A 15,155-nucleotide genomic window follows, 5' to 3' on the forward strand; every position below is an offset into this window, starting at 1 on the left:
AAAAAAAAAAAAAAAAAAGGAAAAACACCAGGGACTGTAAGGTGATCACCGTATTTGTCTGATTCTGCACATACAATAAAAGCATTATTACTGATTATCTTACAAAATAAGAATTTGCTCAATTTGAAATACATAATTATACATAATTAATAGTGTTAAGTTAAATGTTGACTGTTGCACGATGAGCAGGCCCCTCTCCAAAGTGCTGCCCTGCTACCTCTCTGCCTTGGATTTATCCCACTAGTGGCAGGATCTGAGACCTGCTCCACTGCCATCACACAGTAACTATAGGCCACTTATCAGTCAATCAGTAGTTGATTAATCTAATTACATTTCCCCCAGTTACCATGATTATTCCCATGCGGAACACATACACACCAAGCAGCAACCTCTGTGACTGGGAAATGAAGAAAATGCGGAAGGGCCAAAAACTGCAGTTCCTCAGAACATGTCAATCTCTTTAAGACTCCTTGTTAAAACGTCAAACTTAACAGCAGAAATAAACATATATACAATGTTTACAGCCTGGTACAAAAAACAGGTAGGGTCTCTATAGCTAATTTCCCCGTTCATGACAACTGTACTGAGAGAAATCTACGGGTGATGTCATGCATACACTGTCCATCTTTATACTGTTAGTGATACACACAGACACACAAGTTCCAATCCATCCAACATTTTGCTTTGTTTACTTTTCTTCTCTTTCTCTAGACCTCCTCTGGAACTCATGTTGTGTCCATTCTATCATTCATCATGTGCTCTTTGTATCTGTTGTTTGTTCTTGTCTTGGTACTTTGTACTTATCTTTGACTTGTGTGTTGTGACCACCCCATTGCACAAGAAAAAGTTTTGGAAAAGCAGAAATGACACATTAACTGACTACTGGAACTCCCTTGGTCAGAAAGCAGAAGTCTGCCGTCCATTCCAGTCAAGGGAGTCACAAGGACGGCGGATTTTAGCCCAACTATTACAATATGATACAAATCAGACTTATGCTAACCGTGTATATATATTGTTTTTCTGCAATTTTTCTCATAATGGACTACAGCTGATTGATCATGGGCGAAGGGAAAAGTCTAACCCAGAATTTGTACAAGGATTTCAGGAAAAGAGGTAAGTTGTGCCAAAAGTTATTTATAGACAAAGAAATATATAGTATCTGGTCCTAAATTTCAATATGAGAAGTCGAAGTAGATGTACTTGGAGGTAGAAGTGCGTCAAAAGCACTGTTAACATACTGACTCCTTGTTCTTCTTGTAAACAAACTGTTGAATAAGAATAAGACCTGGGAGTAGGGCTGTCAAAAGTCACTGGACACCAAGTGGTTCTGCTGTTTCCTTATGGTGGGAGAGAGATACTTTAATGTTACTTTGAAAATAAGTTTTAGTTTGTAAGAGAAATTAATACAATATTTTGAAAGACCTTTGTAATAAAATCAACAAAAGTGTTATAAAGAGTTATCAGAAATAATCGAATTCAGAGAAAGAACGTGAAGACATTGCGTCATGGCATCGCATAGCCTGACATCATCACGCCATCAGCGTAAGAAGAAAAAAAAAGTGGAAAAAAAGAGCGGAAAAAAGACATGGCTTCCAAAAACATAGATGTCCAGGTAAATTAAAATATTTAATGCAGAAATCAAAACCTTTAAAAGCATTTGGTAGATATTGTGCATTTACTGCTGTTTGGGAAGTTACTGTTTGTCGTATTTGGATGTGGATTCACTTGTTGAAACTTGTCGAGTCAGTTTATTCAATCGCAAAGCTGTTCGCATTAGCAGTAGCATTAGCAACCTCCTTGTTGAAATATTCTATGTGAAAGCAATCTGCTGTTCAAGCGGTACTGATTAGTATTATTATATGGACATTTTATAATCCATTGTTATTGTCATAATACATTTTTATGACATTGTAGATTTCCATCAAGTGTGTGGACAATGCTGCTGGATTACCTGGTGTAGTCGTCTATGGTACACAAACATTCCCCATTTCATCTCAAAAAGTAAGCTTTATACTATCTAGTTTCAAGGGTATAGTAAAAGAAAGCTTTTTTTCCTCATTTCATGGATATATATATTTCTGGTTTGGCTAGGGGAGTGTAGATGAGGAGGCCATGGAATGGGAGCCATCAGAGGTGAAGCCACACCCAAAGGCCAGGTAAAAAGAACATGCATCTTTTCTCAGTCAATGTAAAACTATTTAGACGTTTTTGTCACAAATATTACAGAATAAAGAATAAACTAAATGTTTAAGTATATTATGAAACATGTTAAAGACCAATCGAATACTTACAAATGAATAAGACTAACACAAAGACCCCATAACATCTTTAGAAATGCATATATGTACCATATGTATGCAGAAATACAAACACTCAAAGTTCAATGCTGACATCTCGCAAAATCAGTTTTTGCAATAAGATACAGGGATGGACACAACTAAAAAAAAACAACACTTTTAAACATTTATCTGACCCTGATGTACATCTGCCTTATCGCACCTACACATTGTCTCCATCGAGACATAAGACAGCGACTGGTAATGTGAAGGAAAACTCCTTTGACTGGCACTGTGCTACACCAGTAATCCTGTTGTTTCTTAAAGCTTGAAGTTTTCATAATGTTGATTTCCAAAAACAATTTGTAATTTCCCCCCCAGGTTTAAATGTGTTGCATTTTGTTGCTTTGAGTATTTTTGCATTGCTTTTCGTAAAAAAGAAGAAGAAAGAAAGTAAAATCAAGTCTCAAGTACACAGATTTGTGGTGTGGACATGGTTTTATTTTGACTTTTTTTTAGCCTGTCCCATTTAATTTTTTTAGCATTTATTGTTTATTTTTGCATGCAATTATTATTAAATAATTGGCTAATGGTGTTTATGTTTTCATAGGGCTCAGTAATACTAGATATAATTATTGTTATACAAGTGGTATTAAGTCCTTCTAAACTTCTGTTGTATTTTCCACAGTGTTCAGGAGGAAGAGGAGGAGGATGGAGCGGATGACTGTTGGCATCTACAGCTATCAGACATTTACATAATAAATCTGTAAAGCCAAAAGAAAAACATGTCATGTTCTGGCTGTCAATAAGAAATGTGGCTTGCTTAACCAAACAAGGGCCTTAATTTTATTAAAATGTGTGGAGAATGTTCTGGACTGTCAGGATCATGGTGTGACATTTAACCAAGATCAAATCAACCCACTAGTTTAGGCTGGGCAAAAGATCTATGGGCCTCTGGGTGCCCTGGGAGTAGATAGGAGGTTGGTACCTTGCTCAAGAGCTCTTCTAAATCCCTCCAGACTGAGCTACTGAATTGTCCATTATAGGGAATACTAGGGGAATACTATAAGGAATAGGGAATACTTCCTTTGTAGTATCCAGGACAGAGCTGGACCTCTTGACCACTTAGTTCCTGTCCCTCCCTTTTCCTGTTCCACTCATTTTTGTTCATACACAAGCAAAGAGTTAGCTTCGCCTCAGGCAGTGAAATTACCTCAGATGGTAAAGAAGATATTTCTAATAGACATCTACCAAAACTGGACATTTCTAATCCTATTAGCGAAGATGGACGTTAACTATCTGTTTGTTCTCTCAGCTGAGGACCGATGTGTCACAAAATGAACAGAGGAAAAGTCACAGAAAGAGTTACGTTTTTGTTTCTCAGGTTTTTGGAGTAATTAATTAGTTTTATTTACTTTGTTTGTAAACGCTTGTTGAATCATATGTCATCAGCGTATAGTAAGAGTCCAAGAAAATGTACTTTAAAGTCAACAGTTTGGTATTTTTCTATGTGAAAGTCGGAAGTCTGACACAAATGAAAAAGAGTTATCAGAATAACCCAGATTAACCTAGCAGGCAAAGGGATCAATGTATTTTTTTTTTTACATTTTCAACATTACTTTACATAAATGCATACAGTATTGTATACAGTACGTAACACGCATGCGCTGACGTCTCGTCGCCAGTCATCATGTGATTGAGGAAACAAACAATGGCGTCCCTTGACCTTTGTGTAAGTTTAAATGAATGAAATTCGTATAACTATTTGGTATGAGAAAATGCTGCAGATTGGATGTAACAGTTTGCATAGACGACGATTAATTTATTGAACTGATCAGTGTCCAGTCTCTTCATTTGAGGCATTAGCATTGCTAGCATGTTAATTAGCATGCTAGCAGATTGATATAATATGGACTTTATATGACGTATTTTCTTAATACGTTTGATGATATTGCAGATTTCAATCGAGTGCGTAGACAATCCAAGTGGATCTGTTATTTACCTTTCAACAATAAAGCCATTCAAGGTGCCTTAAATAGTAAATTATAAGATAATAAGAAATTATAGCGCAGCTACAGTGTAGTAAAATATAGGGAAATTGGCCCAAATTTGTCTTAACCCCTTATTTATAAGTCAAGTTTTGTGGGAGATTGTTCCAGATATACGCTGCATAAAGACTCAATAGTGCCTCTGCAGGTCTAGTTTTGACTCTGGGGACAGGAAGCAGACCTGTCATAGACAATCTGAGGGGTCTGTATGGTTCATAATTGGACAGCAGATAAGAAATGGATCTTTCAGGACCTTAACAAGAGCAGTCTCTTTGCTGTGATGTGGTCAAAATCTGGACTGCAAACAGTGTTTCCTTATTTTGTTTGTAGATCCATGAAGACTTTTAACCTCTCATCCAAGCAGCTTCTTCAATTCAAAATGTAAATGCAGCAATACCATTTGCACATTGGGTAGGGAGGAAAGGTAGTTTGAAAGGAGGCTGTCAAAGTTATCTCCCAAGAGAGCTGGGGCCTCATGTACGAATACTTGCGTGGATTTCCATGTGAAACTTGGCGTACACCAAAACCCAGAAACTGTCGTACGCACAAAAAAATTCAGATGTATCAAAGTGTGCGTACGCATGGATCCAAGCACGTTTCTTTTGTACATCCCAATCAACGTGGAATTGAGCACACATGCAACTCCTCCCTGTCCACGCCCCCATTTACATATGCAAATCTATTTAAATAGGCCCTGGACCTGAGATTTACCTCTTTGTCCGATCAGATAACACGATGAACAAAGGAAAGAAAATTAATTTCACAGAGTCTAAGCTAAATATTCTAGTGAATGAAGTGCAGATTCTGTTTGGTGCCCTGTCAACAGGGATAAATATGACCAAAAAAAAGACGTGAGTGGGAGCGTGTGTGTGAGGCTGTAAATGCCGTGGGATCTGAGCAGCACACACACAGGTGTGGCGCCGCGGCTGACATTTTACTCCCGCTTTTACTGACAAGAATACTGAACACAGGGAGACAATCAGGGCTTGTTAGAAAGCTCTGCAGCTCTAATTTCACCAGCAGAAAATAAAGAAAACCAAAAACATGATATTTGAATGCGCACATGCCCAAATGTGCATTGGCACACTGGCACGGTGCGCGATAGGTGGCTTCTGGGTAAGTAAAGAGTTTATTCGTTTAATTGTCCCCGTATGTAAACCAGCGTTACATACGTGGCAATTAAACAAATAAACTGTTTACTCACCCAGAACCCACCCATCGCGCACCGTGCCAGCCTCCAGCCTGTTCCCAACCATGCTGTTAGTCATAATGAATGAGTCGTGCGTTGAACCAGGCCAACTTGCCACGATGTTAGTTAGCTGCATTTGCGCATCACATATGATTTGAACATTGATGGAATGAAAATGTTTCCTATTAACATAAACAAATTCATCCTGTGATTTTATAACAATGTGTGTGCAGTCAATAGCTCCGATTACATTAGGGAAACCGGTTCTCGCTGCAAATTGCGCTTTAATGTCGGCCTGTTCAACAGCATTGTATGGGAATCTGATGTACCAGAAAGACATTCGGATGATTCCGTCCCACACAGCTGGCATGGCTCGGCTCAGGGTTGACTGGCACACTCCTGACCGATCGGCCAGCTCCCGCTGGAATGCCCCTGTTGCCAGGAACCCCAGTAGTCAGTACAACCCCGGGCTACTCGCCGGCCCCCGTTGCGTTCTAGGGCCGGCCGCAGCTCTGCGCACAACTCACTGGCCTTGGTAACCGAAATCGGCTTATGAGCCAATTATCATAGTTTGCAAGTAAGTCCTTGCGTTCCCTAAATACTCGCCCACGTCGGATTGCACCATTTGCAAGGTCCTCTAACAACGCTAACGCTGCCTTTGTTATTACCATTCTCTTCATTACATTGCCCATGCTTTTATATTCACCCATATAATTGCAAACACGTGGGTGTGGTAATTGTTCTCTGATGGCACATCACTCTGATGACTACTTGTTTTCACATTATTAACAGTTTCCCAGCGTCACCTCTAAGTGTCGCCAAAGGAACAATAGCTGTAGAAACGTGCGTACGACAGCTATGAAGTTGGCGTGGGGCACGCACATCTGAAGGCCACAGAAACCACTTAATGAATCAAGTAGAAAAAATGGCTCTGTTCACAATCTATACCTAAATACCTGGGTTTCCCTACCAGTTAGTTAGTACTGATGATGTCTCTTGGATGAGAGGCGAAACATATCATGGGTCTACGGTTCAGTCCAGTTGCCCAAGATTTACCATTTCTTAGTGCTTCAATGGTTTTACTTAAAAAGGAAGTTTTGATATGGGCCTATAAAGGTTTATTGTCTGTGTGTGAGTTGTCTAGTTTGTTGTTCTTTTTTAAGGTGTAACTGCAGTTTTCAGGGCCTGTAGGAAACAACCTGAGAGGAGAGGTGTTGACTGTTTGAAGAGGAGCTGATGTCATGCAGTCCAAAATACCTGTATGATATCAAGGCAGCAGGTGGAGGATTTTAAACGTTTGACAATTTCCTCCATTATTAGAGAGCAGATAAAATAAAATTGTGTCATGCTAATTTAATTTGATGCAAGGATACTACCGGCCCTATACCTTGTCAAATATTCTAAATTCATTGCATCACAGTTTTCTCTATATGATTATATGTGATAAATAAATTTGAATGATTTAGTGGATAAAAATTCATAACGATGTCATAATAGAGAGACACCTAGAGATTTATTTTTCACTACCGACATTCACCTTTCAACACTTTCTTTTTAGATTTTTTTATCAGCATGGCATTTCTCCAAGGTGCTTTTTTCTTACAGTAATGGGAACAATAGCATCAGTAACATTTGTAACTTTACAACAGAACTCTCGGACACCGGTCTAGGATAAAGATCTTCTCTCCTGTCTGTCCAAGCATATTTTCTTTGATATTGATTTTAATGGCGCTGATTTGAGATGTGGCAGCGCACCTCAGTGGCACATATTAACATCACATCTAGTTCTTTAAATTTCTGATGTCTGCTTGCTAAGACAAAGGTTTGGTGATCTTGCTGGCCTTATCAATCCCATCAGACTGGGAAGGTGTGAGCTGTTATCTCCTTTTCATCGTAGGCCTGGCCACTGGGTGGCGCAGGCTGAACCTAAAATGGCCCATCAGTACTTTAACTCCATATCTGCTCACTTATGTCGACAGAACAGATAGAAATGATTCATATAGTTGTTTGTAGAACAGTAATTGTGGAGTGTTAATTGATCAGTTGAGAAATTTTCTCTTTTATGTCGCAAACCATTGCTCCTGGAATACAGTATGTTTTAATGTCCTTACCATTTATTATTATGATAGTTACGTCTTTTACATACGAGTTAATGGATTGTATCTTTGTTCATGCAATCTATGGACTTAATCAATTACTGACTAAATCTCATTTATTTGTGTCTCTGCATCACTGTTGTGCTGTAGTTCTGTCCAACCATTCCAATCTGACTATGATGAGAATGAGGACACTGCTATGGACTGGGAGCCTGCACAGATTGAAATATTCACTATCCAGGTAAAACAAAAGATTGTCTTCTAGCTTCAAGCTACAATCATGTATGATTTTTTTTTTTTAAGCCTCTCCCATTTAATTTTTAACATTTGTTGTTTATTTTTGCATGCATTTATTATTACATAGTTGGCTCATGGTGTTTATGTATCATGACGCTCAATATTACTAGATATAATAATTGTTATACAAGTGGTATTAAGTCTTTCTAAACTTCTGTTGTATTTTCCACAGTCTTCGGGATGAAGAGGAGGAGGATGGAGAGAGGATGACTGCTGAGGATGACTGTCAACTATAGTTTTTAGCAAACAAGATAAAAAATAATGAAAAACTATTTATTAGTTACCTCATAATGTTTGAAGGACTGGAGGACATTGGAATTGCTGTTTAAGTTTAATGGTACACATGTTAAACCAAAAAGTTGTAGATGTCAATAAATGTTGGTTGTTAAACCAAACAAGAGCTTTCGTTTTTATCAAAATGTATGTCAGAACTGTTAAGATCATGGTGTGAGGGTTAACGATAAAACAAGATTTGACCTGGGGTCTAAACTTTAACTGCCTGTGTGAACCTACATTCATCAGAGAGATGTGGCAGTCAAATAAACTTCAAACTTAAGTATTGAATAATGAATCAAAAGATAATAGTCAAACTACAATTTGAAACTTGGCTTATTTGTTCTACAACTGGAGATTAAACAGTAAAATACCTGCTTTGAAGTCAGACTTTGTTCAAAGCCACAGTCAAACATGCTTGAAAGTTTCAATCCATGTTCAGAAAATAACAGCATATTTATATTACAGAAAGTGATTGTAAATTGTAACACTCTCAAATCTTGTGAAATTCTCCGTTCCACATGATGGCAGTCTTTCAATTTTTAGATTCAGTTTGAACTTTGAGACATTAGTAAACATCTGTCCTGTCAGCCACTAGAAAAACACTAGGGCTCATATTTAACTGACTCTGCGTGTCATATTTATCTTATAAAAATAATCATTTGCTCAATTTAAACTACATGAAATGTTTTGGGTTAAATTAACTTTTACTAGCTTTGAGCAGTGTAAATGTAAATGTAAATGTACTTTATTTATACAGCCCTTTACAACAGTCCTTTCGGTGTACCAAAATGCTTTACAGCAGACAATAAATAAAGAGAACAATAAGTAAAAACAAACAAATTAAAAACAATAAAGGAACAGTGAAAGCAATAAAATACAACAAAATCAAATAAGATAAAGGTAAAGTGTCATCATACTATTTATTATTAAAAGCCATCCTAAATAGGTGGGTTTTTAGCCTGGATTTAAAAAGGCCCAGGTCTGAAACAAGACATCTCGATGGGGAGCTTATTCCAGAGCCTGGGGGCAGCAACGGAAATTGCTCGGTCACCCCAGTGTTTATATTTTGACCTGGGCACTTCCAGCCAAAGTTGATTTGTAGACCTCAGAGCTCTACCAGGATTACGGACAGTTAAAAGCTCAGATAAATATGCTGTTAAGAGCTTTAAAAACAAACATTAAAAGTTTAAAATCAATTCTATAAAGCACAGGAAGCAAATGAAGGGAGTTAATAACAGGAGTGATATGCACATGTCTGTTGGTGTTGGTTAAAAGACGGGCAGCAGCGTTTTGCACAAGTTGAAGGCGACTGAGAGAAGACTGGGAGACGTCGACATAAAGTGCATTGCAGTAGTCTAACCTTGAGCTTATTAAGTGATGTGTCAAATCTTATAATTGTGCCTTTAAGAAAAAATGTGAAGTAAAAAAGCAGAAGTATTTGTCATTACTTCTGTTGCAGACATTGTCCACTGCTTGAGATCGAAACTTTAACTGTCTGTGGAAAAATATGTTTATCAGAAAGACCTGACAATTCAACAAACTTCAAACTTAAGTATTGAATAATGAATAAAAAGATAATAGTCGGAAAACAATAGGCAATGTGGCTTATTAGTTCAACAACAGTTGTACCTGCTTTGAAATCAGATTTTGTTCAAAGCCACAGTTGAACATGCTTGAAAGTTTCAATCTATGGTTTTCAGTAGTGGTCAAAAAATAACAGCATATTTATGTAACAGAAATGAAATATACAATTAAAATAAATAGTATGGGTTAAATTGCAGTACACTCAAATCTTGTGAAATCCCCACATAATGGCAGTCTTTTGATTTTTAGATTCAGTTTGAACTTTAAGACCTCAGTAAACATCTGTTCTGTCAGCCACTAGAAAAACACCAGGGACTGTAAGGTGATCACCGTATTTGTCCGATTCTATACATAAAATAAAAGCATTATTACTGATTATCTAAGAATTTGCTCAATTCGAAATACATAATTATACATAATTAATAGTGTTAAGTTAAATTAACATTTTACTAACTTTGAACAGTTTAAGTGGCACACAAAGCTTTTTCATCTAGTTCAACAAAGGTTGTAAGTTGCTAAAGGTCAGGGTGGATAGTGTGTGATATCTAAACCGTACTCAAAGGAATGGTTGATTGTTGCAGGATGAGCAGGCCCCTCTCCAAGGTGCTGCCCTGTCGCACCTCTCTGCCTTGAATCTATCCCACTAGTGGCCGGATCTGAGACCTGCTCCACTGCCACCACACAGTAACTATAGGCCACTTATCAGTCAATCAGTAGTTGATTAATCGAATTACATTTCCAAGTTAACATGATTATTCCCATGCGGAACACATACACACCAAGCAGCAACCTCCGTGATTGGGAAATGAAGAACATGCAGACTGCTGTTTTGAGTGGTATTTCTCTGTCATCTTTTACTAAGGTGGTTCACTAACCACCTTAGTAAAAGATGAAACCCACGAACAGTCCCTTAGATATCAGTCCAGCCGAGTTTTTGAAGGAGGTTCTGAGTTCTGTTGGGTCAAGTTTGCATGTTTTTATAAATACTTGTCTTAGCTCAGGGTCTGTTCCAGCTGCCTTCAAACACGCTATGGTTAGGCCCCTCCTAAAAAAACGCACACCTCACAGCGGCCTTTGACACAGTTGACCATGCAGTCGTATTTCGCCAAGAGCAGCACGTTGGCATCCGCTTTCCAGTGGTTTAGGTCATACCTGGCAAACAGAAGTTTATCTGTTGTGATTGGTGACCACTGCTCCTCAAGTGCCTCCCTGCCCTGTGGGGTGCCACAGGGATCTATTCTCGGCCCTATCCTCTTTTCATTGTACATGCTACCTCTATCAATAATTTTTTTTTAAACACAACCTGTCTTTTCACATTTATGCCGACGATTTGCAAATATATTTGCCCATGAGACCAAAGGAAAACACTGCACTTACTAAGCTGTTGGATTGCGTTACAGATATAAAGCAGTGGCTGGCACAGAACTTCTTGCACTTAAATGACAGCAAAACTGAATGCATTTTGTTTGGTTCACCATCTATGTCAAATGTTTTCACCACAAACTCTGGCACTCTGGCCCCTCTGTTTAAATCACATGTCAAAAATCTTGGGGTAACATTTGATAATAGGCTCAAATTTGACAAACAGATTAGCTCAAGGCTTTTTCAGCTCCGTCTCTTGGCAAAAGTTAAGTCTGTTTGGTTATTGTAAAGGGCTATACAAATAAACTTGATTTGAAAATGTGGTGTGTCAACTGCAGTTCCTCATGTCAATCTCTATAAGCCTCCTTCTTAAAATGTCAAACCTCTGAAATAACCACACTAATAAATGTTTACAGCCTGAAACTCGCTTGGTCAGAAAGCAGAAGCCTGTCGTTTATTCCAGTAAAGGGAGTCACAAGGATGGTGGATTTTAGCCCTACCATTACAATATGATACAAATCAGACTTATATGCCAACCGTGTATAGATATTGTTTTTCTGCAATTTTTCTCATAATGGATTACAGCTGATTAATCATGGACGGAGGGAAAAGTCTAACCCAGAATTTGTACAAGGATTTCAGGAAAAGAGGTAAGTTGTGCCAATGGTTATTTATAGACAAAAAAATATATAGTATCTGGTCCTAAATTTCAATATAAGAAGTCCAAGTAGACGTACTTGGAGGTAGTGGTGCATCAAAAGCACTGTTAACACACTGACTCCTTGTTCTTCTTGTGAACAAACTGTTGAATAAGAGTAGGACCTGAAAGTAGTGCTGTCAAAAATCACTTTGAAAATAAGTTTTAGTTTGTAAGAGAAATTAATAAAATATTTTGAAAGACCTTTGTAATAAAATCAACAAAAGTCTTATAAAGATGATCAGAAATAATCGAATTTATAGAGGAACGTGAAGACGTCGCGTCATGGCATCACATAGCCTGAGGTCATCACGCCATCAGCATAAGAAGAAAAAGAGCAGAAAAAAGACATGGCTTCCAAAAACATAGATGTCCAGGTAAATTTAAATATTTAATACCTTTACAAGCATTTGGTAGATATTGTGGACTTACTGCAGTTTGGGAAGTTACTGTTCGTCGTATTTGGATGTGGATTCACTTGTTGAAACTTGTCGAGTCAGTTGATCCAAACGCAAAGCTGTTAGCATTAGCAACCTTGTGGTTAAAATACTCTACATGAAAGCAATCTGCTGTTCAAGCGATACCGATTAGTATTATATGGACATTTTATAATCCATTGTTATTGTCATAATACATTTTTATGACATTGTAGATTTCCATCAAGTGTGTGGACAATGCTGCTGGATTTCCTGGTGTAGTCGTCTATGGTACACAAACATTCCCCATTTCATCTCAAAAAGTAAGCTTTATACTATCTAGTTTCAAGTGTATAATAAAAGAAAAGCTATTTTTCCTCATATCATGGATATATATATAGATATTTTTTTTTCTGGTTTGGCAAAGCTGTTAGCATTAGCACTAGCATTAGCAACCTTGTGGTTCAAATATTTTACGTTAAAGAAATCTGCTGTTCAAGCGGTACTGATTAGTATTATTATATGGGCATTTTATAATCCATTGTTATTGTCATAATACATTTTTATGACATTGCAGATTTCCATCGAGTGTGTGGACAATGCTGCTGGATTTCCTGGTGTAGTCGTCTATGGTACACAAACATTCCCTATTTTATCTCAAAAGGTAAGCTTTATACTTTCTAGTTTCAAGGGTATAGTAAAAGAAAGCTTTTTTTCCTCATTTCATGGATATATATATTTCTGGTTTGGCTAGGGGAGTGTAGATGAGGAGGCCATGGAATGGGAGCCATCAGAGGTGAAGCCACACCCAAAGGCCAGGTAAAAAGAGCATGCATCTTTTCTCAGTCAATGTAAAACTATTTAGACATTTTTGTCACAAATATTACAGAATAAAGAATAAACTAAATGTTTAAGTATATTATGAAACAACATGTTAAAGACCAATCTAATACTTACAAATGAATAAGACTAACACAAAGACCCCATAACATCTTTAGCAATGCATATATGTACCATATGTATGCAGAAATACAAACACTTAAAGTTCAATGCTGACTGATAATTACAATGAAATGAATGTTGTGAATGAAGGCTATCCCTGTTGACCAATTTTTGGTAAATTTAAATGTGAAAATGATCTGAATACTTCTTCTACCACTTTTTATTAATTCATGATTGACTGATAATTGGTTGCTGTATTTCAGAAATTTGACATCCATGGAGGAGGAGACCCCGATGGAGATAGATTGAAAAAATGTATAAGAACCTGTTCTCTGTAACCCCTTTTGTGTGTTGCACTGTTAAACGCTCCTTCTTGTACAAGAATAATAAAATCAACTTAAACTTTGATAATCTGAATCTTCCTTATTCAAGGGTTTTTCTTTAGAAAATTCCCATAACACCCATAGTTATAGTATAGTATTAATGTGTAGTCATTGTTCTCTATTGACTTTTTTTTTGTTTGTTTTTGTCATTGAACCAGCTGTTAGTCATGATGATGAATAAACTTTTTTAATAACATGTTGTTTTTACTGAGCACAAACACAACATTTTACAAATTAGGATATCTTGTTTAGATCACCAAACTGGAATAAAGGGAAACAGCTGACAGGCTTTTGTAGAAATACAAAGTAAAAAAAAGATAAAGATAAAATAAGTGAGCTATCTGATCAGAAAATAGAAAGTTGTTATCCATCCATCACAGTTAACACTTAAGTCCCCTTATGTGATGTTCATAAGCAATATATAAAGATTAAATGTATAGTTTATAATAAGCTATAATGTAGTTGTAAGCAGCATGTGTTTATTAATCGCTTTGTCAAATATTATTCCTCCTGTAGAAACATAGAAGTGGATGCTGTTCATGATGAATACTCATAATTATATAAAATACAACACTTTAAAACATCCTACACATAACTACATTATAGTGTTATAAGCCATTTATCAAATAAATGCATAATAAACATAAAATGATTATAATTGTTAACTAGGGAGATTTGAAAGTGTCACCAAGTGTAAGAAAATTGTTTTTCTGTGTAGTGTCAAAGACTAATAATATAAAACAATATATTGTACACAATATATTGTTTTTAGATTATAGTTCATTTAGGCATGAGTCACTCAACTGGTTTTAAATTTAGTTTAATCATCACAGGACTTACTCTGAAGATTTATATATTATGTCACCTGCAGCTCTGGAGGGAGCTTCCTACAGACTGAAAAAATAAAAGGTCCAATGAAAGATGGTGTCTAGTTGCATTATGGGATCAGACATCAGCTCGATTTTGATCATTACTGATTTGCTGGAGTACCTGTGTGATTCCAGATGTGTTGCAATCACTTTAAAGATCAGTTCAACAATGACTCTCTGATGTTACACAAGTTACAAATTTTAAATGAAACTAGATTCGCCTGAAATATTAGAAAAAGAAAACAACAACCAAAATTATCGGTGCACTTTAACACTTTAATAAAATAAAACAACTTGAAACAGCAGTTGCATAGAATAGAGCTGTGAATCTCAATACCCACTGTTCAATCATTTCTCTTGTTTGAGGTGAAAATTAAAGCCTCATAAAGTGACTTTAGAGACGTTAAGCAGGTAGCTAAAAGCTACAGTGCCTAGCTGCGTAAACACATTATGCCCTTTAAAAAGATATCATTACTGTATGAATAAGACTGGAAACATAAAACTCCACTGTACAAAAACAAAACAACTGTACCAAAACTCTTGTTCATTGCTGTAACAAAAATATACATTCAAGCTTCCCAACAAAGAGAAAACAAGCACACTATTCACTGTGAGACAAACACTCTTACAAGAACAAAAAAAAAGGACAGAAATGTAGGTCAGTAGCTGCAGTAGTAATCTGTTTGTGAGGCACATCTGAGGAAGCTGCAATTTGGACGT

At 36.9% G+C, this 15,155-nt stretch overlaps 1 protein-coding gene and 2 long non-coding RNA genes across 3 annotated transcripts in view; 2 read left to right on the top strand and 1 right to left on the bottom strand.

The window, feature by feature from the left end:
• Positions 1-15,155, bottom strand: part of mtfr2 (mitochondrial fission regulator 2) — a 29,524-nt gene that overhangs the window by 8,987 nt on the left and 5,382 nt on the right. The window lies entirely within an intron of this gene.
• On the top strand, positions 839-3,108 carry LOC109140722 (uncharacterized). Its single transcript, XR_002042527.2, has 4 exons — positions 839-1,113; positions 1,915-2,001; positions 2,092-2,156; positions 2,965-3,108. It is a non-coding gene; the product is annotated as an uncharacterized LOC109140722 (long non-coding RNA).
• On the top strand, positions 11,711-13,521 carry LOC113746836 (uncharacterized). The gene is made up of 4 exons (XR_003463155.1): positions 11,711-11,778; positions 12,478-12,564; positions 12,996-13,060; positions 13,447-13,521. It is a non-coding gene; the product is annotated as an uncharacterized LOC113746836 (long non-coding RNA).

This window comes from Larimichthys crocea, chromosome XI, assembly GCF_000972845.2.
Source record: "Larimichthys crocea isolate SSNF chromosome XI, L_crocea_2.0, whole genome shotgun sequence".
In the NCBI taxonomy this organism is placed as follows: Eukaryota; Metazoa; Chordata; class Actinopteri; family Sciaenidae; genus Larimichthys; species Larimichthys crocea.